The sequence below is a fragment of the Erithacus rubecula genome (assembly GCF_903797595.1).
Source record: "Erithacus rubecula genome assembly, chromosome: 6".
NCBI classification, from domain to species: domain Eukaryota; kingdom Metazoa; phylum Chordata; class Aves; order Passeriformes; family Muscicapidae; genus Erithacus; species Erithacus rubecula.
In genome coordinates, this window is record NC_136688.1 from 50464311 (window position 1) to 50491071 (window position 26761).

Here is a 26761-nt window from a genome sequence, read left to right on the forward strand (position 1 = left end):
GTGGTTGGTCTGACCCTTCCAACAGCAACTGAACATTAACAGCTGAAGGCTTAACAGTAATATGCTTAGTGTAATAAGATCAATTATATTAAATGCCTGATTAAGAGCCCCAGGGACTGGAATCCTTCCTCTGCAGAGGCACCAGTGAGTGCCCTGGCACCACTGGGTGAGGCTTCCCCTCCTCAGAAGCTGTGTGTTCTACACTTCACTCTCATGTCCAGCTTGCTTTTAGGTGTAAATAGACATTTTTTCCTCTTCCTACCACTCTTCACTCTGGGTGCAGGTTGCATTAGGGACTCCTCTGACATGGGTTTCTGCCCTTTGAGCTGCATGGCCATCACTGAGTTGCTTCATGCTGGCTGGGAAACAGGATGTATGTGAGGGCACTTCTAAAGTGGCACAGACCTTGCCACCTGAGCAGCTGTGTTCACATGGGGAGTAGTGCTGCAAAGCACCTCTGCATGGTAAAATTATCTTTACACGTAATGGTGCTGTGTGCAAAATGCTTCAGAAAGAGGGAACTGGCTCAGAGCAAGTTGGGAATGAATATGCTTCTACTTCTAGCAGCTCAGCCTTCACATTCCCAGACAAAACATGAATTTCAAATTGATGATAGTCTACTAAATGTCTTTAGCTCTCTACTCAATTTACTGGAGATGCACACCAGAAATTGAGAAGAGAATTGAATCTGAGTATTAAACCAGTGATTCCCCAGAGGGAAATTTTCTCAACTTGTCTGATTCTCCAAGGAGATGGTATTCCCAAAGAACTAATTTTGTAACTAATGATCAGATGAAATAAGGCTCTGTTAGAGGTTTAGAAGACCTAACTTGGCACCAGTTGAACACATATGGAATTTGTCATCAGTAATAATGAAAAAAATTGTTTGGAACTTTTTCATTGCATGTGCACTTTTTTCTCTGAAAGTGCACTTAGAACTTAAACCACTGTTCTTCTCAATCAATGAGATAAATGATTATGTCTTCTGAAACGCATATCAAAGGGGATGTTCTACCTTTCTGTAGTGTTTTTCTTTTATTTAAAGTCCTTTCACAGAAACCAATGGAAGTTGTCATGACGTGAGAGGCAGAAAAGTTGCCAAATGTCTTGGAAACACAGGCAGCTACTTCTGGGAAAGCGGGTAGCTAAGGGCTAACAGGAAGGCAACTGCCTGATTCCAAATTTAGATTCAATGTCCCAAAAAACATAAATCTGCTGAATTCCATCTCTGTCTGTTCAGGCCTCTTAACAATCTTGTGTGTCTCAGGACTTTTGAAGGTAAATTCTGTCCCCATTTGGCTCTAGCAGAATGGCTGAGCAGATCAGAGGTTATTTATTCTTTATTATTTGCATATGCTGTAAAACAGTAATTTTTCAATATGTTCAGCCCTAGGCAATGAAGGAACACGCAGAGCACAGCAGCTTTGACACGAGTTAGGTGAAGGAGTTGGAAAGAAAGGACTGGGGGAGGATGGATGCAGCTGGGGAGAAGCTGGTGCTGTTCCTCCCATGGATGGAAGGAACAGCATGAGGGGGGAGAAGGTTCTTTGCTTTCCCCCTCACTCAGCAAAAGCAGTGCTGGCCCAGCAGTGGGAACCATTGTGTGATTGAGACAAGCCATTGCTAGGTGGGTGTTTGTTGGGTGATGGGAGGATCTGGGTGGATGTGTGAGTAAAGGATAGGAATAAAACAAGAAGAGTGGGGAAGAGAAAGATCTGACTAATGGGTCTGTGTGTGAGAATCATGTGAAATGTCCTGTAGAGTCCAACAGTATATCCTCACCAGTGAGTGATCAGCTGCACCCCACTGCCCAGATAAAGGGCATTGTGCACTTAGTCCAGTGTCTTGCACAACATCTGGTCCCAGTTTTCAGGGGAAACCTGAATGCTGTTTGCCTCCATGATTTTTCTCTCAGCAGGGACTGGCTGTTACCCACTTACTCAGACTTGGGGGAAAAACACCTCTTGTGCACTGACCTCCTTTTCTTTTTCTTGCTTGCCTGGTCTCAAATAGATAATGCACCAAGACCTCACCTGCATGGCTTTTATACCTGAACCATGGATGAAAAAAATATACGTGGAGAAATGAAACCCAAAAAGCAACTATGTTCCTGACCCTCACTGAGTGTTGGTGAAACTCCTTCATGGAGGGCTGTCAGCTAATGTGAGGGTATGAACATTCCTGGTTGAGGTGTATCAAGAGAAGGAGAAGACTCTTGCTCTATATATGGGTCCCTGCCATCGTGCCCAGTTGGGGTACAGAAATTTGACCTGTATCCTGACCAGGTGACACTCCCAAGAGACATGAGGATTCACATGCTGCCATCCAAAAATCTTTCCTTGCTCAGTGGCTGGTGGTGCCCAAAATCACCCCAAGAAGAATGTGGAGGATGCCTTTATTGGGAGTGTCCAAGAGTGCCACAGTCTTGGGAGGCTCCCTGCAGCATCCGAGTCTGGATGAGCTTCCCCTCAGCAAATGCTCCAGCTGGATGATTCAGTGGTGCAGTCATGCAGTGGCAGCTGTCCAACTCTGCAAACCACAGAGCAACAGAAACCTTAGAAGTTGCTGAATAGCACTTGAGGAGGGGCTTCAAGAGCCCCAAAGTACTCTGGTTGGGCCATCTTTCCAAGGATAACTGGGACAATACCCTGACCTAGCATGGCCTCGAGCTCCTGGTATGACTGTTGGCATCGTGGGGTGGGTGAATCCTTCTGTGGAGAAGAGGTGCAGGACTGTCTGTGCTGACCTGTAAAGCAAAAATAGTCATGTTTCTTCTACCTTTAACTATTTTTAAGTGAAAGAGTGGCTTGAAAGTTCAATTCTCCTCTCATTTGTGTTGTTTTTCCATCTAACCCTGTCAAGAGTCTGGCTTGTTCCTTGGAGTTAATGTCATAAGCAGGCCAGGTCTTGCACTGATCCTTCCTTACTAGATGTGGAGTCAGGTTGCCAGGGAGAATCAACCCCTTGGGAAGTTGGGAAGCTTTCATAGCAGTTAGTGATGCCTCTTGGTCTTCATGGGAAGCTTCACCTGTGGCTCTGTCCTGTAAGGAGCTGGTAAGGATTCATGCTGATGTTGTTGTTGGGAAGAAGGGCTGCTCCAGCATCCCCCCAGCTTTGCAGGTGCCTGTGTCTCAGGACTGAACCGTGGCCTGTTTGCCACTGCAGGACCACCACCCCCAGCGGTGCTGCCCCTCCTTTGGAAGGGATGCTGTCCTGATAGTTCACAGGACCTGCAAGATGCTTTGCAAGCTTGTTCTAAGGGGGATAATTGCTCCCTCTCCTCAGCAGATGTGGTGTGGGAGCCGGCTGGGAGGCTGGAGCAGCTCGGAGCCATGGCTTTGTTCCCATCGCTTTGAACCCACCACCCCAGCTAAATACTGGAGTGTTTCCCTCTCAAACAGCACCTGCATTTTAGAGTTCTGTAACTTAAAATCCTCCCTCTCTCCCGGAAGGAGGGACATCTCTTGTTGATTTTTCACCCGAAGTGCAGCAGCCTTTGATGACCCAGGCTCCAGCTCCAAGTGCGGAGGGGAACCAAACGCGCTGTGGAATGTCCTGGCCTTGTCCTGTGGGATGGCTGGGAGCTGCCCCATGGCTTTTCACGGGAGCGAGCACTAGGCTCTGCTAATTCTTCTCGCACGGCCAGCGCTCCCTGCGCCGGGGGCTCCATGCCCCGCGGCTCCGCGCTGTTCCAGAGAGCGGCTCTGCATACCAGGAGGAGCCAGGAGTCTGCCTGGGAGCTATCTGCTGGGTTTGGAGTTTCTTTTTTTTAATTATTTTTTTTTAATTTCCCCAGCAGTTGCGGCCGCTGCTGTAGGCTCTTTGTGACTCCAGCTCCGCTAGAGGGCAATGTGATCTGCGCGGGGACGGGAGCGGGGGATGCAGGCTGCGCCTCCGGGCGGGATGGTGGCGGACCCTGCCCGGCCACGGACCGAGCCAAGGGCTCGGCTCACCCTGAATGGCACCCCAGAGCTGGGCCAGAGCATCTCCTGTTCGCTGCAACCCAGTGCAGAGACAGGACGGGACTGCACAGTCAGTGACTGTCACTGCAAAGGGAGGGTAAAGCCCCAAGGACTCCCGAGCACCGCTGAGATGGCACAGCAAAGGCGTGGGTGGGGAATGGATGCACGCACAGGCACGCTCTGCTGCGAGCAGAGGAGCCTGCCCTGGACACATCTCCTTCCAGGAGAGGTCAAAGACGATTGCTCTGTGCTTTCAGCACAGTCCAGTGTGCTGGGAGGTGTCTTGTCTGTCACAAGTTGTCTGTTCTCTTGTCCTCCTCTGGGGTGGAGGGAGGTGGGTGCAGGGAGCTCTTTGTTTTCATTGGGTCTGGGAGATTGTATTTTACTCAATATATTGAAGATAATAGGGGATCAGTTTCCTTTCCTGGTCTGGGTATGGTTTTTTATAACATCACATCACTCTGTTTTGAGACAGTGTGTGATGCAGTGTGGCTTCTCCTGGGAGCCCTGAGTTGGGTTTTTTAAGTGTTTTTTGAATGTGGCAGTGATCTGATTATCTCTGTTTCCTTACTCATGATCAGAACAACAGAATGTGCAGGAGTGGGCCCAGACTGAAATGGAGGCAGGGGAAAGCTCCAGACCAGTGACCAGACTAAGTGTGGGGTAGAGGGCTGGGTGTCTGGGTTCCTTCATTGAAGAAAAACTCCAGGCTTTGCCAGCACTGAGGCCAGCATTGGCCAGCAGCTGTCTGGTGAAGCTGTGAAGTGCCCACAGCTTTGGACATGGATTGTTGGCTGCAAGCTGATTGCTCCCATGGCCCTTCCTCTGCAGGGTCAGACCAAATGCTGTCCCAACTGCTGCAGTGGCTGAATGACACATTCCTTGTCTTTAGGGAAAAAGAGGAAGAAGATGACCTGAGTGAGTCTAAATCTACTCTAAATGTGGATTTGGGGTTTTAGGCTAAGTCTTCTTAGAAGGCTCAGGGGATGTGCTTTGGCAGCAGACTAATGCTCCAACAGTGACTCTTGGCATCCTTGCTGCTCTGTCCACCCTGCTTTAGGCTGCCCTTGCTGCTCATTGTCCCCAGGGAAGGCTGTGGAGCAGCATGAACCATGCTGGAGGGTCTGTGGGACCCTGCCATGGCTCTTGGTGGCCAAAAACCTCTTGAGTATAGAGCCCCTGGCTCTGCCCTAAGATGGTTTCTGGAGTAGACACAGCCAGGACTAAGGGATCTCTGTGGGGGAGGCAGCACCACAGCAGCCACCTGCCCTGCTGGAAATTGCACCCATTAAATTTAACATGGGACTTTCTGCAAGGTGGCATATCAATAAAAAATGTGAATTGCTGACTTTGACACTCCCTTGCATGAAAACTGACCTTGAGAGATGATAAAATGCAGCTGTACTGAGGAGTGACCTAATGAAATTTGACTTTAGTTATTCTAGGCTTTCTTCAACTTTTAGTAGGTGTTTTCACTGCATTAACACTGTTGTGGCTCTCCTCCTGCCAAACACCTTGGGCATGGGCATGTGGGACTTGGTGACCCCTTCCAGAAGGCTGTCAAAAAAGCAAAATTAATTCCAGCTCAGTACATTATGTCATTTTGTTTTTCTTATGTGGTTTATTTTTCTTTAATTTCATCTGCTCCAAATTTGGTTACGCAGAAATTTCCACTTCAACCCAATCTGTGAGCTTTTGACAGACAGGCTTATTTAAGACCTACAGCTGGAAGAAGTAATTAAAGTTCCACTGAAAATGCAACTTCTTGACCTAAGGCAAAAGTACTAAATTTCAGCTTAGTTTTACTTTATAATCTCAGGTTCAGCTTCATAGCTGTGTAACATTTTATTGCTGATGGTGGAAACAGGGCTCTTGTATCCTCTTTTTGTTTTTGTAGTGGAAGCTCACAAAGGTATAAAATGCCTCTGAAAACCCATTTTCCTCCCTTCACAAAGCCAAGCCTGTGACAGGGGCAAATATTTTTTTTTCCTATCTAGAGTGCTACAAACAAGCACTTTTAAATGTTCACTTCCATTTAAGACTGGTGGCCAGGGCTTGTCCTTGTTTCACCAGGGCTGGGATGAGTCATCTCATGATGCCTGGATCTTGTATTGCTGAGCTGAGCTTTGGAGCTTCCAGCCCTTAAACCCTTCTGGGTAATACCTCCCCCAGGTCAGCTCTGGCCCTTGGAGTTCTAAAATAGCTACCAGTCCCTCACCCAAGGGAGTAGGAATGGGAAGCTGTGCCTTGCCTGCATCTCCCTGAGAGCAATTTCCATGCCAGAGGTGGGGAGAAGTTTAGGCCTGGCTCAGGGAGAGGGTGTGTAAAATTCACACTATAGCTGCCTGGAAATTTAGCCAAATGGGAATATACCCAAACCTCTTAAAAAATCAATAAAGCAAGGAAGTTGTGTGGAATCTTTAGAAGATCAGATGCTCAAATTTTGTCACAGAAGAGCATTTCACACTGTTTTATTTTATTAACTTGCAGGCATTCTTGAACAGCCTTCTCTTGTCATCCCTCCTTCCCCCTCAACCTTTCTAAAGGTTTTCCTGGAAAGAGTGGACAAGGAAATGGCCAATGCTCAATGGAAAACTAAAAGCCAACTCTTTTAGAATGAATTACAGGAACAAACCTTGCTCTGTTTTTCTGGGAAAACTTTACTTAGTTAACTCTCTTGGATGAATCACTGCTGTTAGCAGGAAAGCATTGCTGGTCTTGTCTCTACTGTATCCTCTTGCACCCGTACCTCATCTCCAGAATATGTGCTGTTAATCCTGTCTGGAGCCTGTTGCTGCCTTAGAATTCTCCCTTTTTGGCTGGGCAGAGTTGCTGCTACTGTTTATTAACAAGCACAGTTAAAATATGTTGCTGGATTTTGCTTGGTGCCATGATGCAGATTGGTCTGACCCCAGCACCATGAGCTGGATGAGAGGGGAGCCATGAGCTTGGTTTGCCAGTGCAGTGAGTAGCTGCTCCTGGAGCCTGGATCACTGCTGTCACACTGCCCTTGCTACAGAGCAGTGGTACAGCAGGAGCTCCTGATGCACATCCACATGGGCTTAAAACATTCTGACAAGCAAACTGTAAGGGCTGGCTTGATGCAGGATCAGATAGAGTTTGTCAGGGCTGCTCAGCCTCATGGTTCATTGGAGATTACCCATCTTCCCACAGCTGGCATGGCCCTGGCATGTAGCTCCCAGCCAGCTGCAGTGCTCAGGGTAATGCAGGCCCCCTGTGCTTGCACCCAGCCAGGACCAGTTTTGTACTGTGGGGGACCTGCTAGTGTTCACACCTGGTGAGGGTGATGCCATGGAGTGAGCAAGGCTATTCCACTCTGCAGCTAGCAAATACTGCAAAGGAGCAATATTGTAGGTGGGCAGGGATGTGGATCCCAGGGACTGCCAACCCAGCCCAGGCAAAGCTTTGCTGAGGCATGGATCACTGACCCTGAGCTGGGGAGGACTCTCAGCCTTCACAAACCCAGAGAAAGATTAGGGGTGCAGCCCAAGCCTGGAGGATCTGTGCTTCTCAGAGTCAGAAGTTCAGTATTTGTGGAAGAGGAGATGGATTGTGTTTGTTCAGTGGTCCCAGAGGAAACTGTGTCCTGGGGAGTAGAGAGTTGGAGGCAAAGGGAAAACCAGAGAGCAATTTGAAAGAGTCCTTCATTCATTGCCTGTGTTGTGAGGTCAGCAAGGGGGCTGTTTGGGAGCTGCTGCTGCATTGTGGCATTTCCTAACACAGCCTCTAAATCCGAGTGGGGGGGGAGAGAGAAAGAAAATTCAAAATAAACCAAAAATTTTGGCTTAATATAAAATAAAATCTGTTAGATACCAAAAACGCTAATAATTTTATCCCTGTCAAAATACTTTTTGATACAGGCTTGTGTGCTGACTGCCTCATTTTCATCCGTTTTGCAATAAAAAGCACCCGACTTCTCACCGGGGCTGGCTCTGGCAATATCCCTCAGTGACGCATTTGCAGTTGGCAGGGGAAGGAGGGAGAAGGTTCATGTGGGGTCAGACACATCCCAAACGGGTGTTCCTCCAAGCGGGAAGAGCTGCAGTGCAGAGATGCAGCTGCGGTGCCTCGTTGTCCTTGGGAAGGCCCTGCAGGGCTGGGGAGGGACAATGGTGTTCCTGTGCCAGCTCTCGTGTGTTCAGCAGAGCCCTTCTTGGGGTTTTGGTCCCACTGGCACCCTGTGGGTTCCTTGTGGTTTGAGGAGGGGTTGTGATGAGCTGGGCAAATCCTTCTGCCAGGGCTGTTCTCTGTGGGCTTTGGGTGATGCTTGGGTAGAGTTGGCCGTGCTTTTACATGTCTCAACACTCAGTTCCTCAGTTGCCTCCTGTAAGAGTGATATCTGCTCTTCCCTATAGCCTTTAGGGCAGCCTGGAAAGAGGCAAAGTCTGGGTGTCACAAGCAGTGCTGGCCAAAACCCAGTGTTTGTGTTCCCTTCCTGTGTCCTCAGGTATGTGTATGAGCCAGCTAAGTGATGGCTCAATGTTTTCAACATTTAAAAAAGTCTACTTTTCTTGTTCTAAATTATTTCCAAACAGGAGCTAATTGTCTAAATGATTCCCCTTGTAGCAGACAGTTCATTTTCCCATGTCCAGCACAGGGTCTAGTCCAGTAGTAGGGCTTTGGTTGCTGTGGCAAACAGTGATGATCAGGAGGAAGAATGACAGTGACGTTGAAACAAAATACACTGAGCCGGATTGGTTTTCTTTTCAGGCATTTTGTTTTCTGACAGCTGCAAAAATCTTTGCCTGAGGATCCTGTGCTGAGAAAAATACCCCTGGGAAAAGCAGTTCAAAGGCATTTTTGGGAGAGGAATCTTTCTTCCAGTCCAGCTTTGACAAAAGCACACATACAGACCTAAACCCCTCTGACCTCTCCCAGCAATGGGCTGGGCTCCTCAGGAGTCACAAGCCCTCCTTTCTCCACTTCTTAACTAGAGCCACCCCAGATACCAAGGGTTTGGCATCTGAACCATACAATTTGTCAGTGACCTGTGCTATTTGGAGACTTGGGAATGTGCCACCAGGATGCAGAGCAAGGCTCTGTTTGTAAGTCATGCTGCTGCTGTAACACATGTCCTCAAGGGCAAGTCTCATGAACATCAGCTCTGAGATGAAATGCTCCCGTGTGGCTCTGTTCCCCTGGCAGGGAGAGATGCACAGCCCTTCCTGGCAGCCCGTGCTGGTTGTGGCTTGGGACTGCAGTGCAGTTTTCACACAGAGCTGGGGACTCTGAGGGAGGAAGGCACCTGGCCTGGCTGTGCTCACAGAGCTGGAGCTGGCAGCCTGACCTGCTGGTAATGATTTGACCTCCTTCTCTTAATTAAGAGAGTGAGCCCTGGTTGGGGTGCTCATCATCACAGTGGCTCTTTGCTGGTGCTGAGCTGCAGCAGTATGGGGATGCAGACAGGGCAGCTTCCTGAGCAAGGGTATTTTAATAGGGGTTGCCAGAGCCCACACAGACCCCTGCATGCACTGAGGGCACTCTTTATCCCAGGAGGGCATTAAAGGCAGCCCTAGAAGGGAAAATGCCAGGACAGGGTGCTAGGAAGTCATAAAAAGGGAGGGAGGGGGAAGGGAGGTAGAAAAGATGTTTACCGAGGGTCTAATTAGCACAAGTGAAAAAATGATAATAGAGTGAAGAGAGACTGAGAAGGAAGGGGAGAGCTGTGTGTATATAGAGACCAGCTGGTGGAGAGAAACCAGATGAAAGGGAAGAAACCAGAAACAGGAGAGGAGCAGGCATGGGGAAACAGGAGGTGGGAGGCAGAGAAGGAAGGCAGGAGGATTAGTTATTTTGAGGGACTTTTTCAGCAGAAGAAATTTAAGGTTAGGGGAAATGGCATCTGTGGAAAGCAGAGAGGTGAGTTGAACTGAGGGAGGAAAAGCTGTGCTTTAATATTTCTCTTCTCCAGGAAGAGGAGAAAATGGTTTCAGGATAGCTGTGTGCTTGGTTGCACTGAGAGGAAAACCTGCGCTGTCAGAGCAACAAAAAGACCAAGGTCCATAATGAACAACAAGAGAACAAAGGAACAGAAGTAAGCTGTTGAGTAGTTGGTTGCAGAGAGAATGCAACTGGATTTTCTTTTCCCCACTAAGCAGGGTAAAAATGGGCTCAGCTCTCCTTCTGTCTGTGCATAACCCTGAGGTGGCTGCTTTGCTGTTTCTCTGTTGATTATGCTGCTGTTGGGTTACATCCATGCTGTGCACACGTGAGCAGAGTTTGTCCACAGAGCTGTTTCCCATTTCCAGGCCTCTCTGGGGGTTTCTCCTGCAGGGCTGGCTATGGGCACTGGTTGTGCCTGGGTCTGCAGACCCAACACAAGCCATGTTGTGATGGGATACTCTCCCTTGACAACTGCACCCCAAGGAAGCTAAACCTTAGCTGCAGCCTCTCTTGCTCCATCTCCCAGCTGTGTGCCTGGTTGGAACTCAGTTTTAATTTATTAAATTTATTAAATTTATTTTCACTCTCCCTTTGGAGCCACTGCTGTTGAACTATGCTGGTGTGCAGTGCTCAGGATGCTGAGCCCATGTGCATCTGCCATGCCCAGACCATGCAGCCAGAAAAGAAACACACACCAGGGAAAAGCCCAAACCTCGGAGACAGGGCTGTGGTGGGACCATCTCTGCTGCTGGGCAGAGCTAAGATCAGGGTGCAGGCAGGTTTCTCTTTTTGTTTCTTTCTTTCTGCAATGTTTACCCTCTCTAATTCCAGTAACATGGGTGAAATCATGTCTGGGGGTCTCAGTTGCTCTTCTTCCCCAGTTTGTACAGCAGTACTATAAGCAAAGGAACTTGTGTCTGAGTCAATAAACTGCCTGAGCAGTACAGACTCTGCTCATACCTGATGGCTGGGCACATGCAAAACTGAGCTTGTTGGCCTGGAAACTCAGTTGTAGGAATTCTTTGGTGTGTGTGTGGTTTTTCTGCAACTTCATGTTCTTGATGTGAATTTCTGACAGACCTTGTGAAAATACTTCCACATCACTTAAAACATCCCCCTGCCTCTTTTCCCCTTACTGTAATGAGGATTCATGTAAAATAGATTAAGAGCTACACTTGTGGTCTATTGGAGGTGTTCATGGAAAAGTTCTTCTGTGAAGCAGAAATAGTTTTGCATTTTAATGCACTTCTGGACAGATTTTGGTTCTGTGTGAGATTTGCACCCAGCAGAGAGGGGGAAAATGTCTGTTAAACAGAAATCATTATCAAAATAATGACACTGTAATAAAAGCCCAAATCCTGCTCCTTGTCACCACTCGAGTAATCATGTGGAACCAAATGTAAGTGCCACTCCTGTAGGACACTCTGAATCATCTGTGGTGGTGGTGTAAATTAGGAGTGACTCCAAAAAGTCAAAGCATCACCTTTCTGCATGTGTCCTGAATGGGGAAGGCACAGCATGTGCTGGAGGTGAGGGCTGTGAGCATGGTGCAGTCCTACACAGAGCAGCCCCTGGGCAGGACTGTACAGCCAAGGGGGAATCACTCCTGGGTGGTGTCATGTTCCCCCCAGTTTGGGGGGATTCCCCCACCTTTGCAGCTGTCCTGGGGGGTGGTGTGCTGCCCATGCTGCTTGCCCTTGCTGCAAAATGAACCATTGTGCAAAGATGGCTTTGCTTTTGATGAGGGAGGGGAAAATCCAGGACTGGACAAAACTGAAAGCAAAGTGATCCCAGGTGAGTGGAGTGAATCCTGTCTGAGGACATAAGGGTTGGCAGTGGCCATGGGGTTATGAGAAAATCCTCCTTCAATGGGCATCTCTGCCATAATGTAACTGTACTTCAGGCAAAAGGCATCTCTGATTTGGCAACAGATAAAGGCTGAGTGAAACTCTTCTTGTTTATTTTTCTTAGCTTTACAGCTCATAACTGAAGTGGCTGGGTTTCCTCCATGAAAAATGCAAAAGTTTAATGACATTGAAACAGCTGAAAGGTAAAGAAAAGTAAAGCTGAACAGTTCTCTGTTTTTCTAAAACTTTCAGGGTTTAAAACTTCAAAGTTTTCTTCTGTTTTTACTCAATTTAAATTAATTTTAATTAAAAACCTGAAAACCATGGTTTATTACCAAACCAAGCATTTCATTTCACATCAAACTGAAGTGCCTGTAGCAATAGTAATCATATAAGCAGCCATTTTCATAATACAAGGAAAGGGACATGCTGAGGCTGGAGATCTTGTTTGGAATGGGATACTCAGTGGGTGCTCTGGTGACAGCAGCAAGAACAGAAGTGCAGGCAGTGGTTGTCCCCTGCCTTGACAGAGTAAGATCATACAGTCAAATCATATAGTCACAGGCCTTATAGACAGAGAGGCCCTTCTGGGATGGAATAAGGAAACCACAGTCCCTCCTTTTCAGCCTTTAACTGGATCACAATTCTCTCTTTCCAGTTATAGAAGACCAAAGTGGTTTTGCTTGGTGAAAAGAAAAACAAACCCAAAGCCTCAGAAGAAAATATCAAACTCCCTCCCCCTGCTGAATTAGCTATTTTTTATAGGATGACATTGTGAGGGAAGAAAACATCATGAGAGCCAGTGAGCACTGAGAGATCTGTACATGTTATGTGATAAACTGAGGCCATAGCAGGTTGGGGTGGTTTAACTGTTTTAGCAGGCAGATGCTGGGGGTGGGAGGATGTGGGGAATGTACTTACAGCCCTGCTGCCCTTATGGACTGAGCCATGAGCAGAGTGAGGAGCAGCTGGGGCCCTGACCTCTGCTCCCCATGGAGTGGACAGGGAGCAGGACCAGTGCTTGTCTTGCCCTGGGCTCTGCCCATTGGCTTCACCTTGATGGTTTTGTTTCCTGGGCTGTGGTGGATGGGTTCACAGGCAGCGACTCCTGTCAGGCATCACTTGTGGCCACAAAGTGAGTCAGATCAAAAGTCTCACTGTTGTGACGTCCCTTTGGTTAGCATGGTGTCTTGGTGGCCAGATCTGGGTGTCACATCAGCTGCCCTTGGCTGGAGACTGAGCCAGGCTCAGCCCCTCTTGGTAGTGACAAGGTTTTCTACAGCATCCCATTATTGGTGACTTCTCCTTTGCACCAGACACAGACAACAGACTTGTTGGTTTTCCTCTGCCAGAGGAGAAGCAGATAGAGCTACCTTCCCTATGCAAATCTGCACAGCCAGGGGAAGAGCACAGCCACCCATGAATATCAGGGCCCCTCACAGCTCTCCAAAGATTTCTTCAGTATTCTGGTCACAAATGCTTGTAATAAAACCACACCTGCTTCACTCTTCCCCTCCATTTTTAGAATGAAAAGAATTTGTGAAGATAAAGCCACACTACTTCCAAGTCCTATTCTTGGTCCCATTTTGGTGCTGGGAGAGTGTTTCCCCCTTTGTTGTATACCTAAAGGCTGAGGGATTATGTTCAGCCTTTGACTATCCAGTTCCCTTTCTCCACTCCTTCAGACAGCATCATCCATGTGAAACTTGCTGGAGGTGACTTGGGCCAATTCCATGCTGTGGATCTTAGAGAGGGTGCCTGGCAGCCTGCTTGCCTGATGATCAGGCAGGGACTTTCTCAAGCACTGTATCAATAAAAGTGGATATGTAGACAATTCCTGGCCTTATAAGGGAAAAGATATTTCCACTGTACTGCTTATTTTTATTTTTATTGTTACCTTTGCAAGCACACAGAGGCCGTGCCAGGAGGTGCAGATGTTACACTGCTCAAAACAGTGAATCTTTCACCTTTTGGTCAAAAGCATTCTTAAAAGTGAGGAAAACCTTAACATTGGTTTGAAACACAGAGCACATTTCACTTTGCCCCTGAAGCCAACATAGATACCAGCTGCCTCCACAGCAGAAATGTGCCTGGGCTGCCCATTTTGGGAAGTTTCTGACTCATGCAAGTCAGAAGCCCAAGTTCTGCTGTGGGTTGTTTGGTCCTGTCTTTGTAAAATAGCCTCTGACTGGAGGCCCCTTTAGTTTAACAATGGGAGAGGTGTACCAGCAATGAGGGAGACCTGTCCTACCTTCTGTGCTGCCCAGTTTGACACGTGCCCTACCAGAGGCATAGAACAGGTGGGGGAATACCCCATGGGCTCCTGAACCTTCTTTCCCACTCACACCCACAGAGAGGTTGCACCCAGCCCTGCAGAGGCATCCAAACCTCTTAGGGGTCTCCAGTAGTGTCATGTCAACCTTCCAGCCAGGAACTTGGATGGAAAAAGACACGCTGGCCATCTTCTGGAGGTAGGGGCTGGAATGATGATGTTTTGCCTCGAGATGCCCAGCCAAATTCATGCATCAGCACAGCTTCTTTCACCATCCTGAAAGCCTGAGAGAAGTTGTTCCACTGCTCTTCTGCAGTCACCTTGGAGGAGCGGGGACCTAAGGAGTTTTGGGGCACAATTACCTGTGTAAAGACACAAGCAACAGCTTGGAAGATATATGTGAGCCAGTAAACTTGAGAGGTCATTGCTGCTGCCCATGGTACCAGACAGAGGTTGGAAGGACTGATGGACCAGGAGTCATTTGTGCCAGTGAAGATTGCATTATAAAAGCAGTAGCAGATGGATGCTTAACATAAAGGATTATCCAATGCTGCTGATCTGCACCAGGGACAGCCCTTCAGAGGGCTAGCATGGGATGTCAGGCAGCTCCCAAGTTCTCTCAAGTGAAGCCATTATTCTAGTTGGACTCTACTGTAAGACATGGGGTTTGTGTTAGTGGGTATGTGATCAGAAATGCTTATACAGGAGACACAGCACACAAACAAAAGTAATTTTGCAGTTTTTCACAATTTGACTAATATTTCTGGGAAGATGAAAGGGCTCCTGATGGTGATGCTTATTTAAAATTTCTTCTAGGTAGCTGCATCCTGCCGTGTCCTGCCCTGACCCTCCATTGGTTTCAGCTGTCACCAGCTGTCCCTTGCTCATGCCTTGTGAGCTATGTGAAACAACACAAGAGTGAGTACAGTGTGACAGTGTGAATGGCCTGTGCTGCAGACCACCCTGGGGCTCCCTCCAAGAGCAGAAGCTGAGAGTCAGCAGCTCTGGAGACCTGTGCCAGCTCCAGGAGGGACAAGCTGCTCCACACACCTGCAGAAATCTTGTGTGGCTGGGGGGACCAGGCTCCCAGTGCTCACTAAAGCAGCCAGTGTGGAGTGGGGCAGAGAATGGCCAATCCTCCAAGGTCTTTGCAGTTTTGAAATGATGGACTTCAAGGCAAGCAGTGCTCACTGAGCATCCTGCCTGCCTCTTCCAGGGGAGCATAGCAATAGGGATGATCTTCCTCAGCTTTCTCAAGTGATGCCTCAGAAAGTCTGTTGATGCTGCTCAAAGTCTGGGTCTGGCTGACTGCAAAAAGTGTCACCTAGCTTTTGTTCCATTGTCTTTGCTTTTCTCTTTGGTTTCCCCTCTTACTTCTTTTTCATACCAGGAAAAGCAAACATTTGAATCTCCAGTAAATATAAACTTTAGGCAATTTAACATAACCATGGCTCTCCTGCAGCTGGAAGAGGCCAGCAGAAGGACTATGCTGACCTGCACTGGCTTGGAGTGCCTTTATTATCCCTGCTCACCAGCACTGGATCTGGCAGCTTGCAGCAGTGAGAGCAGTGCATGTCCTGCCTGCTGCCACCTGTACTTGTGCTGCCTCCCTCTCTGGCAGAGACACAGGCCTCTGTTTATGAATATGTGTGTATATATATATTTATCATAATGTGTGACAGAAGCAAGATTAGGTTTACCTTTGGGTATCTGTGGTCTTTCTGGCACTGTGATCATCTGATCTCTCCCAGCTCTGCAAGGAGAGGAAGCTGACTGAACGTTTATTACATTTGTAGATCACATATAGCCATCTACAGCATATGTTTACAACAAATTTATAGACCTCTATAAAGGGGCTAACAGGCATTATATTTAATTAATGTGGCAGAAATTATATCATTGTAATAACTGCCTGGCCTTTAGAGGTAAAACTTAGTGCCAAGGATTCCCAGATGAATCATCTCTGATAAGAACCAGAAATGACATAGGCCATATATTGTATGGTGAATTTGTTTGGATTGGTACCTTTAGGGTATTCAGCCTTGCCAAGTCTCTGTGGTGCTGACACAGTTTATTACACATTTTCATTTATTAAGAGATTATTTGACTGCAGTTTGTTGTTTTATTGTACAGCAGGTGATAATTTTACACTAAATTAACTGTAACATCTCTGTTAGGAACAGGCCGAAGAGGCTTCTTGCTCTGATGCTAAATACTAAGTAATGGCTTTTATTCATCAAGGGAGTAATTTACTGCCATGTGCAGGGCTTGAATAAGACTTTCCACTAACCTGTTATTAGTCAGTGCATGTTCAGGTTAGGGTTAATGGTCTTGTGCCAACACAGGCTCCCTCTTAAAAACAGATATCTGTGCTAAAATCTCACAGCTTGCTACTTTCAGGGTGGACTAAAAAATGGTTTGAGGCTACTAAACCTATACACAGGGAGAGAAATGCCACTGAGGTCTGGAGATGAGTGATGCTTGTTATGTCAGTCCATGAGCTTGGATTTTAGCATCACTAGAGGTTACAGATGGGCAGGCAAAGAAGCAAAAGCTCCTTGCACAGTTTGACTCTTCAGTAAAATAAAAATATGTTGTTTCCACCCCTGGCTTAAATATTTGTTATTTCAACCAAAGAAATAATTCAACCAGAAAATAATTTTCAAACCTTTTACGAAAACAAAGGAAAAAATAAGCAACAATAACCATGCCTCTTTTCCCCACAGAAATTAATAACTTCTGAAGGAAAAATATTTATTCAAAAGCCCCTTTTTCCATTTAAAATAGGTTACAGATGAAAATAATTTGCCTACCCCTAATGAAGTCCATTATACCAGACTAGTTTCATAGTCTGTCTCACACAGATACCATTGAGTTAAGCTTTGTGTTGGGAGATGGGAATTCCTCACCAAATTGAATTGGAGACTGAAGCAGGAACAATTATGGCTGCAAATTATTAAAGCTTTGCTATATTGGAAATTCACAGCATGCTTATAGCAGTAACTTACTATTAAGAAGAACCATACTACAAAGCTAAAAAAGAGAGGAAAAAATCAGAACCATATTGCTTTGATCACAAGTCCATGTTTAAAGAAACCAATCATTGGCAAAATAATCCCCTTCCCAACTGCGCCGTGGATTAGCTTTGGTTAATGCTAACATTGCCTTTATATGGAGCACATCAAGGGAAAAATTATCAAATAAAATCTAGGGCTGCCTCAGTAATTCACAGTAAATAATGTGCTGGAGGGAAGCCCCTGACACACACACACACACACACACACACGCACACTCACATTCATTCTCACTTGTGACTTTTCTGTGAGCCAGCTCTGCCTGAGTGCAGGGTGAGCGACAGTTCCTGAGTCACACACATCTGTTCTGACTGGACAAGCACATCAAGTGTTGTATTTCCAGCTACTGAAAGGATGATCAGAGCTCCTAAATTAGCTGTCCAGTGTGGAGTTTTTTATGATTAGTTATTCCAAGTTGTCTTCTGGGGAATATTTTACGAGTCTTCTTTTAAAATTTGCTGCTCAAAGATTGCAGCAAGCTTGTTAGCTGGAGTGCTCATGGAAGGCTGCTCCCAGAGCAATGCACATCCATATGCTGAGTGCATGAAATAATATTCCTAACTACTTTTTTTGCAGTATTCCCCAGATCTACTGAATGGGTGTGCCTCTCTTATTTATTTGGGGGTGTTATTGATTTTAGATGAGGGAATGTGAGACTATATAAATGGATGTTGTCTTTCCTTTTGGGAACAACATTTGATTTCCACCCCCCTTCCCCAATTTTTTTTGAGTCTGTTTTCTGCAAAGGGAATGTACATAAAATTTCAAGCTCATCCTTAATGTAGGATTTTTTTTTTTTTTTAATGCAGGAGCAATACCAGCTTATGATACATAACTCTCCCAGGCCTGAGGCCTGGGAATTAAGTGTTAGTGAGTGGAAGGCTCTGGCCATGTATCCCAGCTTAGGTGTGAACATTTGAGGAAAACACCTGCACATTTGAGAGTGGAGGAAGTGCATGGCACTCTATAGACACCACAAGCACAGCTGCATACACAGGACATTTGAGAATGAATCCTTTGCTGGACAGCTACAAAAGCTGCCACTCCTCAACCACCAGTGCAAAAGAGATGAGCAAATCTGGGAAAGAAATGAGATTCACACAAATCTTTTGAGTGTATTCAACATAGTGTGTATATTTTTTTGGACATAGGTGAGATTTTAAATGTGTTCAATCCTCCAGAGGGAGTTTCAGTCACTATGCTTTTAGAGAGACATGGTCTTACCTCAGCACCAGCCCAGTGATGTCCATCCCTGTGGATTTTAGCCAGCACACGAAGCACAATGTGAGTTTGTAAAGCCCTGAGAGATCCCTGAGTGAGAGCTGTTCTGCAAGAACCCATGAAGATCACAAATCCTGTCATGTTCAGGCAGGATTGCAAACACTGAGGTAAGCTGGAAAGAGTGACATGAACATCAACTAGATCATGTCTTGTTTTAACATCCAGCAAAATTATTAGAACCAGTACTGTTATCATCTGTAGGGCTAAACTCTCCCTAAAAGGAGAAGGTATTGTGGGACACCCCATAAAAAAATGATGCTTGGAGGTAACTCCACAGTATATGCTACCACATTACATTTCTACCCATCTACCATCCCTGTAGCCTGTTCAAAGAACTGTAAGTAAAAGCTGAGCTGCTGATAACCACTTTATAAATGAAAACCTTGATTTTATTTGATGGTGTAAGACTTATGAAGAAAATAGGGGAAAGAACATAGAATAGAATAAATTTTATCAGTCAAATAGATGTGGCAGAATAATTAGAGTTTCTGGGAGAGTGTGGGGAGCAGCATAAGAAGGCTGGAAAAGAAATAGCAGCTTAAAATGTGATTGTCTGTTTGGGGTGATAGTAAAGTCAAAAGTGCCATTTCCAGTCTAAAATCCCTATATCCAATACTAAAGAGCATTAGAGCCTAAATAAGGATTTGAATACAAATGTCTTCAACTCCAGTTCACCACAAAATTAAAGGATCTGTTCCAGGAAATACAGTGGCTGCATGAAGGGACCCCCCCTTCCCCCCCTCCTAGATCTATGCTTTTGAAGCTTAAGTTTTAATTTGGGATTAAAAAAAAAAAGTTGCACAGGGCCCTGCAGGAGTCTGACACAGTATCCTAGAAGAGATCCTACACTGCTGATGGCTTGAGCAGAGCAGGACTGGGGGTCTTGCCATTTGCCTGCCCTGGAGAAGGAAAACTGCCCATGGTGATGCTGCTGATGCAAGAGTGATTCAGCTGTGAGCATGGAAAGAAATTCTGAATATGAGAGAGAAGTGGGGAATCCAGGGCAAGCAGGATGGCACACAGGCTGGCTGAGTCCTGCTGATGCTGGTTTTAAAGCCAAACACACATGGTTTGAGTTAAGGCTGGCCTCCCTCTGTCCAAATGCATTGCAGATTATGGATGATGTGGGCTTTGCGTGGGTAATTTTTTCTTTTTCATCTCAGTATAAGGCAGCCCAGGAGACACCATCATGTATGATGTGAGCATTTTTCTTGTGCTCTGTGTTTGATTTAATCAAAAGAGCTTTCTTAGCAGCCTGGATACACTGGGTGACCACTTCTACTACTCTCAGCATTTTGCAACATTATTATTTTGCCAGTCCTCTTTTATGTGCCGGCTTGAGTGCACTCAGAAACATCAGGCACAGCTCATTGATTTAGGGTCATCTGATCTGGGATGAATAAGACAGTGGGCAGCTTTTACCATTGTGTCTTCACCTCCTGGTGCAGACAGGGCTGGCAGTAGAGTCACCTTCAGCAGGTGCCCATGGGTGGTCCTGTCACCTCAGTGCTGCAGAGCTGTGTCCCAGCAGCATTCCTGGGATGCAGGGCATTTCTTAGTTGGACTGTTGGGAGCTGAGGCTGGCTCATGGCTCCAGTGCTGGCCTATGGCTCCAGTGGTGCCCCACTGTCATGGTTTGTGGCCTGTCTGGTGTTGTCACAGACCCAGGAGAGCCAGGAGGCTCTGCCTCAGGGTGGCAGTGGGGATTTGCTGCCCTGTCTCACTGATGCTCTGCCAGCTGCCCAGTTGCTCTGCAGGCAAACCTGAGACTGAGGCTTGTTTTTATTTATTTAAATATTACATAAAATATTCAAATTTGAAAAAAAACAACAAACCAACCCATATCAACATCAGGAAAGCCCCCAGTACCCAAAGGTGTTTCCAGAGAAGGCTATTTCTCATTTGCTCCTGCTGGGCAGGGTTGCTGTGCCTTTGTCCTGTGGTGCAGTGCTTTCCATTTTGAGGTCTGGTGTTCTTGGGTCAGACCTGGATGCAGGAACCTGTTCAAATTAGGGTCTCCTAAACCTGGTTCATGGACCACTTACAGGCCCCCTCCAAAGTGAGAATATGCAAATTCACTGGTTGTATTCCTCAAGATTGTTGTGCAACAAAAGATTGGTTTCTGAGTCATCCCACTCTGGGTCCCAAGTCCTGCAGGGAGATGAATGAGCCATATTAGTAAAAAGATCAAGTAAAAGGGTCAGTGACTTCATTTTAGCCAGTGGGAGAATTTCTGCACTGCAGCTCAGTTTGGGCTCTGAGGGCAAGGAAACCATTGATGAGGGACAGCTGAGAGCAGATGAGGGTTAATTTTTTCACCTGGAAGAGCTGCATTTGCCTGAAGAGGGAAGAGCCTCCAAAACTCTCCTGTGAGCTCTGGAAAACATTCTGAATTTTTTTTTCTTCTTCAAATAAAGAATTCATTAAGTTTTCTGTTCCTCTGAGTCCCCGTGCTTCCCATTCCCAGAGGCATAATATTGAGCCTAATCACCAACTAGAACAACTGAGGCCTTTATTTTGGTGTAAAGCTGCATGAAAAAAAAGAAAGTCCCCTGTGTATGCAGCTGTAACACTTGCATAATTTCAAGAAATATGGAGAAACTCACAACTGATTTCCAAATCTGCGTCTTCCTTTTTCCTATAATGAGTGTGATGCATAATTTACACAGGCAAGAAAGTGTAGGAAGCTGATTTTTTTCCCTTTGTTTTCATTCAGTTACAGAAGGGCTGGCACTGCAGAAAGCTGAGATAAGAGCCCTACCCCTTTCTTGGTGCGGTGAGCACGATATGCAGATTGAAGAGGAACTCAAGGCACAACCACGAGGACTTAGTGGGGTCTTTCCAGCAGTTATCAGAAACAAATATGTCTCATCTGTTTCCTGTCTTGAAAAGGAGGAGCATGAGAGCCATGGAGTGAAATGCTCAGTGATGTTGGGGGCAATCACAGCCTCAGCCACTGTGGTATCTGCCCACACCCACAGCTCTGGCAATAAACTGCTGACTACAATGCATATTATAAAAATTCCTCCCTGGATGCCAGAGACACCTTGATGGTTTTGCATACGTTGAAAACTCCCTGGCTAATGACATATTTCCTCTTTAGGCTGACTCATGAGCTGCTTCTCCTTGTTGCTATGAAAGTTGGAAGCTCTTCAACGCTGCGTGCTGCAAGTACATATCACGAAAAGAGAGGAAAATCTCAGTATTATTTCTGGATTCACGGATTTGACCCTTTCACTTTTGCAGTTGGTGAGCTCTGCCACTTTGACATTTATTAAATAGCTTGTTAGTGGCAAAAGGAATAACAATAAAATTTGTGTGTATAATTTAAAGCAAACAATCTTCACTCTTAATCCGGCCTTCAAGGCCTGAAGTAAACAAGCATATTTCAAGAGAATGCTACTGAGAAAAGGAAATGTCTGATGGGTGCTACTTGCTTTCAAACATTGAGACAAACAGCCTAAAAGCTTTAAGCCCCGCTTGTTATGGGGAGATAACAGCTCCATTAATTAGATGATCAAATATTACTTTATTGGTAAATTCTTGCATTGGCCTGGAATGGCTTGTGCTTGCTTATGGACATGTAACTCAATTCTTTTGAGCACTTACAATATTCCAGTTGATTATTTAATGAAATTGCCATAATTCTCTAATTTAAGTACTATTTGCATCAATATTGTGTGTTGATTATGACCTGTTTCAGGGTATTTATCTGAGGTGATTTTCAGCAGCTCTCAGGGAAAAAATAAATGGTCTTTTCATGAGGTAAAAGTTTGACACCATGTCAAACCTTGTTTTCTGTCCCTCACTGGGAGAGGTGAGATTCGTGGGTCTGTGTACTTGAGCTCATTTTGAGTTAGCACATGAGCAGAGGGAAATGTGAGAGAAAAGAGGCTGGATAAAGCCCTAAGGGCTGCTGACACAGAGCAGGAGCCCACCTGGCTGCACTGCCTCTGAGTCCTGAGCAGGGGCACTTTGTGTGGACAATGACAGCACCTTCCTCTGTCTCTTACCCCTGGTGCATCCGAGGTTAAACCACTTATAAGCTGCTGATGGCCAGAGGTTACAGCCTCGGGGCTTAAGGAAAACTAAAATCAGTGCTAATTCACCTTGAAAAGTGGGCTGTAGGCAGAGTGCTCAGGGGTGCAACAAGAGCAGAGTGGGGAGCTGGGGCACTCACAGGGGCAGAGCTCTGCCAGCAGAAGCCACTGGGCCCTGGAGCCAGCGCCAGGCTGTCTTGCAGGGACGTGGGCTGCACAGATTGGAATCGCTGTGGATTTAAATCAGTCCTAGCATTTCACAACCTCTCCCTGCAGCTCCCTATGCAGGGCCCCTATACATTGGTATACCATACAGCTCCTCCACAGCCTGCAGTGCATTTAACACATAATATACATGTTTATCTCAAAGCAGGATAGACACCAATTAACACTGCTCATTAATGAGGGCACAATCAACTTGCATAACCTTGAACCACTGAATGCACACACTGATGTATGAATGAGAGGTTAACTGCAGATGACAGCTCATTTCTTTTTGCTCTTCTGCCCAGAACATCCTGCCAATACACACATTATAAATAACATGTTCTCGTGATGGTAATGGAGGGGCATTTCAGAAGCAAGCATTGCTTATTTTTTTAGGAGTGATTACATGACATTAGGGGGTTCAGCTTTAATACCATCTGTTACCTTGGCTGCTGGGATCAGCTGTTTCCGCTGCAGGATCTCCACTGCTGGTACCCTTGACCACAGCCCAGTTCTGCATTCTGAATTAGAAAGTTGAATGTGAAACAAATTAACAAAAAAAAACCTAGAGAAAAGGGCAAGTTGCATTTTTTTTGGTGTGCCTGAGACACCGGTGCCCATGTGACTCACAGTTCACGACTAACAGAGTGGAGTCATTCGTACTTTGTGTGAGCGCTCACTTGCTCACCCACACACCCCCGTGTTGTATCCTGCTTTTCCATGCAAAGCACTCAGCCAGCCATACAGCCCAGCTAGCAACACCCGATCCCTGCTCTCACACAGACTGTGCCACATCAGTGCTCCTTCAGTGGGGAACATATTTACTTGCTGTAAGGAGCCATCTAGTGAGGGTTTACTGCACATAAAATTAAAGGAACTCTTTCTTTACTGTTTGCCGGCAATACCGAAAGAAAATGTGCTTATTTTCCCCCTCTCCTCTATCTCCATCTTCTCCTTGTCACACTTAAGACTCAAAGGTCTTGAGCAGGTGAGGCTGTGCAGGACTGAAAGCCCATTGCCGGCCATCCCTGTACAAAGGACAGGAGCACATGTGCTCGCCCTGGCTCAGCCCTGCTCTCGGGGGACCCGCACGGAGCCAGCACCGTCCCCAAGGACCTGCCTGTGCGCTGGCGAGAGCCAAAGCCAAGTGTGTGGGTGGAGAGCACGGGGAAGGGCCAGGCCAGGCAGAAATGAAAGGCCGTGAAGTTGGTCCTGCTCTGGTGTGCGGGGAGCTGGAGGCAGAGCCAGCCGGTGAAAGTGCCCTTCGTCACGCAGGCAGCGATGGCATCGCTGGGAGCTTAATTTAATTGGCAGAAGCTGAGCCAGAGCCTCCGTCAGCACACAGATAAAAGAGAGCAGCGTTTGAATGGGGGGGACTTCTTGCGAGTTTGCTTTTCAGGTTTGTTTCGTTCTTTAAAGAGCGAGGAGCTCGTGCAGATGGAAATGCGAGAGTTGAGTTGAGAGTGTCTGTGCACCGCAGAAATCTGAAGTCACTGCTCCTGGAGCATCAAAAAGCACGGCTACAATGCAAATTCATGCTGTTAGGAACTGTACAGTCTGCAAAGGGACCAAGAGCACCAAGTTAAATATTAAGCCCTCACCCAGGGAAATGACAGCAGCTTTGCCACAGGTTAGAAGTAAGATTTTGTGTTATGCTGTGAAATTTTGCCCAGTGAGCACAGCTGGGTGCAGGGACAGGGTGGAGAGGCAGCACTGCCCGTGTCAGGGGTGCTGGAACAGTCCCCAGACTAAAACCAGCAGGCAGAGGGGTGTCCATCAAGGTGTGCTGGACGCTGCACGGCAGGCGATGTGCTGCAGTCTCCATCGTGACATTCACTGAGGGGCTCCTCTGCTCCCCGCCAGCCTCCTGGGGGGCAGTTTGCAAGCAAGCGAGCAGCTGCACAGCACTGGGAGCAGCCGTATGCTGTGCTGGCACTGGAGTAATCCTCCCCATCTCCTGCCTGCCTATTTGCAGCGCTGGCTCTTAGCAGGCAGCTTTTCTGCTCCTCGATAGCTCAGCTCTGTGCTCTCCCACGTTGTCCTCAGCTCAATTCCCTTAGGCACAACTGGCCAGCCCTCAATGGGAGAGCTGCAGCTCCGTGGCACACTGCAGCAAAGAGACGCTGAGACGTTTGACACTGTGATACACAATAAACAGGACAGTCATTTTTCATAGCTACGATGCATATCAGGAGAGGGAAAGTAATCCAACTTTTATAAACAAGCCTGTATTCTACAAAACCCAGACACTCTCTCATGCACAAGAAAATGCCCTGAATTATGAATGTCTGCCATTTTACAATAACTATTCCTTGCTTTTAATTTTTTTCCTTGAAAATGCAATCAATTACATTTTTTTAATTTTTTTTTTCAGTGAGAAAATCCCCGTTTTTAGTCAGTGGAAATCACTGACTACATCAATGATTAATAGGTTTAATGTAATAGCTGCAATGGAAATTTAGAAAGCAAACAAACCAAACAGAGCTGAATGGATTTGTTACAATGATTTCATTAGGGATTTTTAAAAGTTTGCTTTATACTTGCAGTTTGTTTTCAGAAAGAATTGGCTGAATTCAGTCAAAATGGTTTGTTCTTTGTCTGTCCATGGTCACCATAGCTACCATTTCAATCTGTTAACATATGTGGTATTATTTTGTTCCTTTCTATTAAACTCTGTTCACAGATGCTGTCAAGATTCCCCTTTGTACATGTGTGATGGGTTCATGCCAGGTTTGGCTTCGTGCCTTTCCAGGGGAGAGCCTCTGTGACAGGACAAGGTGCTTCAGACTCGGTGCAGCAATGCAGACAGCATCAGAAGCTGGGGTGGGGATGTTTTCTGCTCCTCTAAGGCATGGGATCTATGAGAAATACCTTGGGAAGACATTGGCAGAGGTGTGCCTTTTTTCTGGAGAGGTGGGTATTCCCTGGATGTGCTGTGGCAGCTCTTGGCTGCCATAAATCAGTATAAATGCATTCATTTTAGTGGAGGTGTGTCTGCTGGTAGTCAGGTCCTGTGATGTTGCTCATTACACAGGTTTTGGGTGAGGAGCCAAGAGATGAAGGGAGGCACGGCTACAACATTTTAAATAAATAAGTAATAAGACTGTACAGGCTCTGTTCTTTTTCAGCCTTAGAAAAGGTTCAGGTTGCCACTGAGAATGGAGCTATATCCACTCTGTGCTATGGAGGGGATTGGAATATTTAGTGGAGATCAGATTATCCACATTTCGCATTTTAATTGGTATTGAGTGAGGAAAAAAATCAGGTTTTTTCTATTGCTGAATGTGAAGGCGATTGAGATGGCTTCATTTTCTTTCCAGCTGTGAAGCAGGCAGGTAAATATATTGATGTATGTATGCAGTACACTTTTTAGTGAAGCTGTGAGAGAAATCAGATAGTCTGGAAAATACACAATTTCCTTTCAACAAAGTACTCACAGTAAGAGTAAAGTTAAAGTGAGTCCATATATTTATATTTTTAAGAGCATAAAAGCATTTGTTTAAAGCTCTGTGGCTCTGATTTTTCAGAGCCACTGAGCACTCTGCTCTCTGGTTTCTTTTAACTGGAGATGTAGGTTTTCAGCATTTCTGGCAGCCAGGCCCCTTTTACTAATGCCTGCAGAGAGTAGCTGGAGAAAGTGTGAGAAGCATTATTGTAATGAGGGGCTAATTCTGCCTCTCCTTCCTGCCTCTCAGTGTGGATGAAAGAGTGCCTGCAAGTCCTGTTATGTGCAGGGGAAAAGGGAATTCTGATTGCTGGCTCTGGCTCCCCAGGGGCAGGGATGCTCTCCTAGCACAACTCACAGTAAGTCGCATCTGCATTTCCAGTATAAGGCCCATTTTTAAGGACTCCTAGTTTAGCTATAAAAATTCACTTAGCATGCATGAATAGAAACCAAATTGACAAGATAGACCATAACTGCTCTGAAAGGGCCATTAGTTCCTGTCATATGAAAAATCCACATTTTTAAAAAGCAAGTATTATTCACATTTGCACAACAGGCTGTAACTGTTCCTTCTAAGTCATTATAGACTGTATAGAAATAATAATTTTCAAAATCACTATTGATACCACAGGCACAGAAACAGCAGGAGACAGATGCCTTTGCTTGATATTAATCCAGAGCCTTCCAGTGCCACTGAGCAGGTTTGGATCAGTTTAAACCTTTGATTTA

The 26761-nt window shown here is 46.2% G+C and overlaps 1 protein-coding gene and 1 long non-coding RNA gene across 3 annotated transcripts in view; both read left to right on the plus strand.

Annotated features, from left to right (window-relative positions):
- The window catches only part of LOC306803719, a 34013-nt gene extending 10563 nt beyond the window's left edge, over positions 1-23450 (plus strand). Inside the window, exon 4 of one of the 2 annotated variants that reach the window (XR_013774672.1) lies at positions 21057-23450. This is a non-coding gene — a long non-coding RNA (uncharacterized lncRNA). The remainder of the gene's footprint in view (positions 1-21056) is intronic. The other variant, XR_013774673.1, reaches the window with a different exon arrangement.
- RCOR1 (REST corepressor 1) overlaps positions 1-26761 on the plus strand; it is a 136480-nt gene that overhangs the window by 20162 nt on the left and 89557 nt on the right. The window lies entirely within an intron of this gene.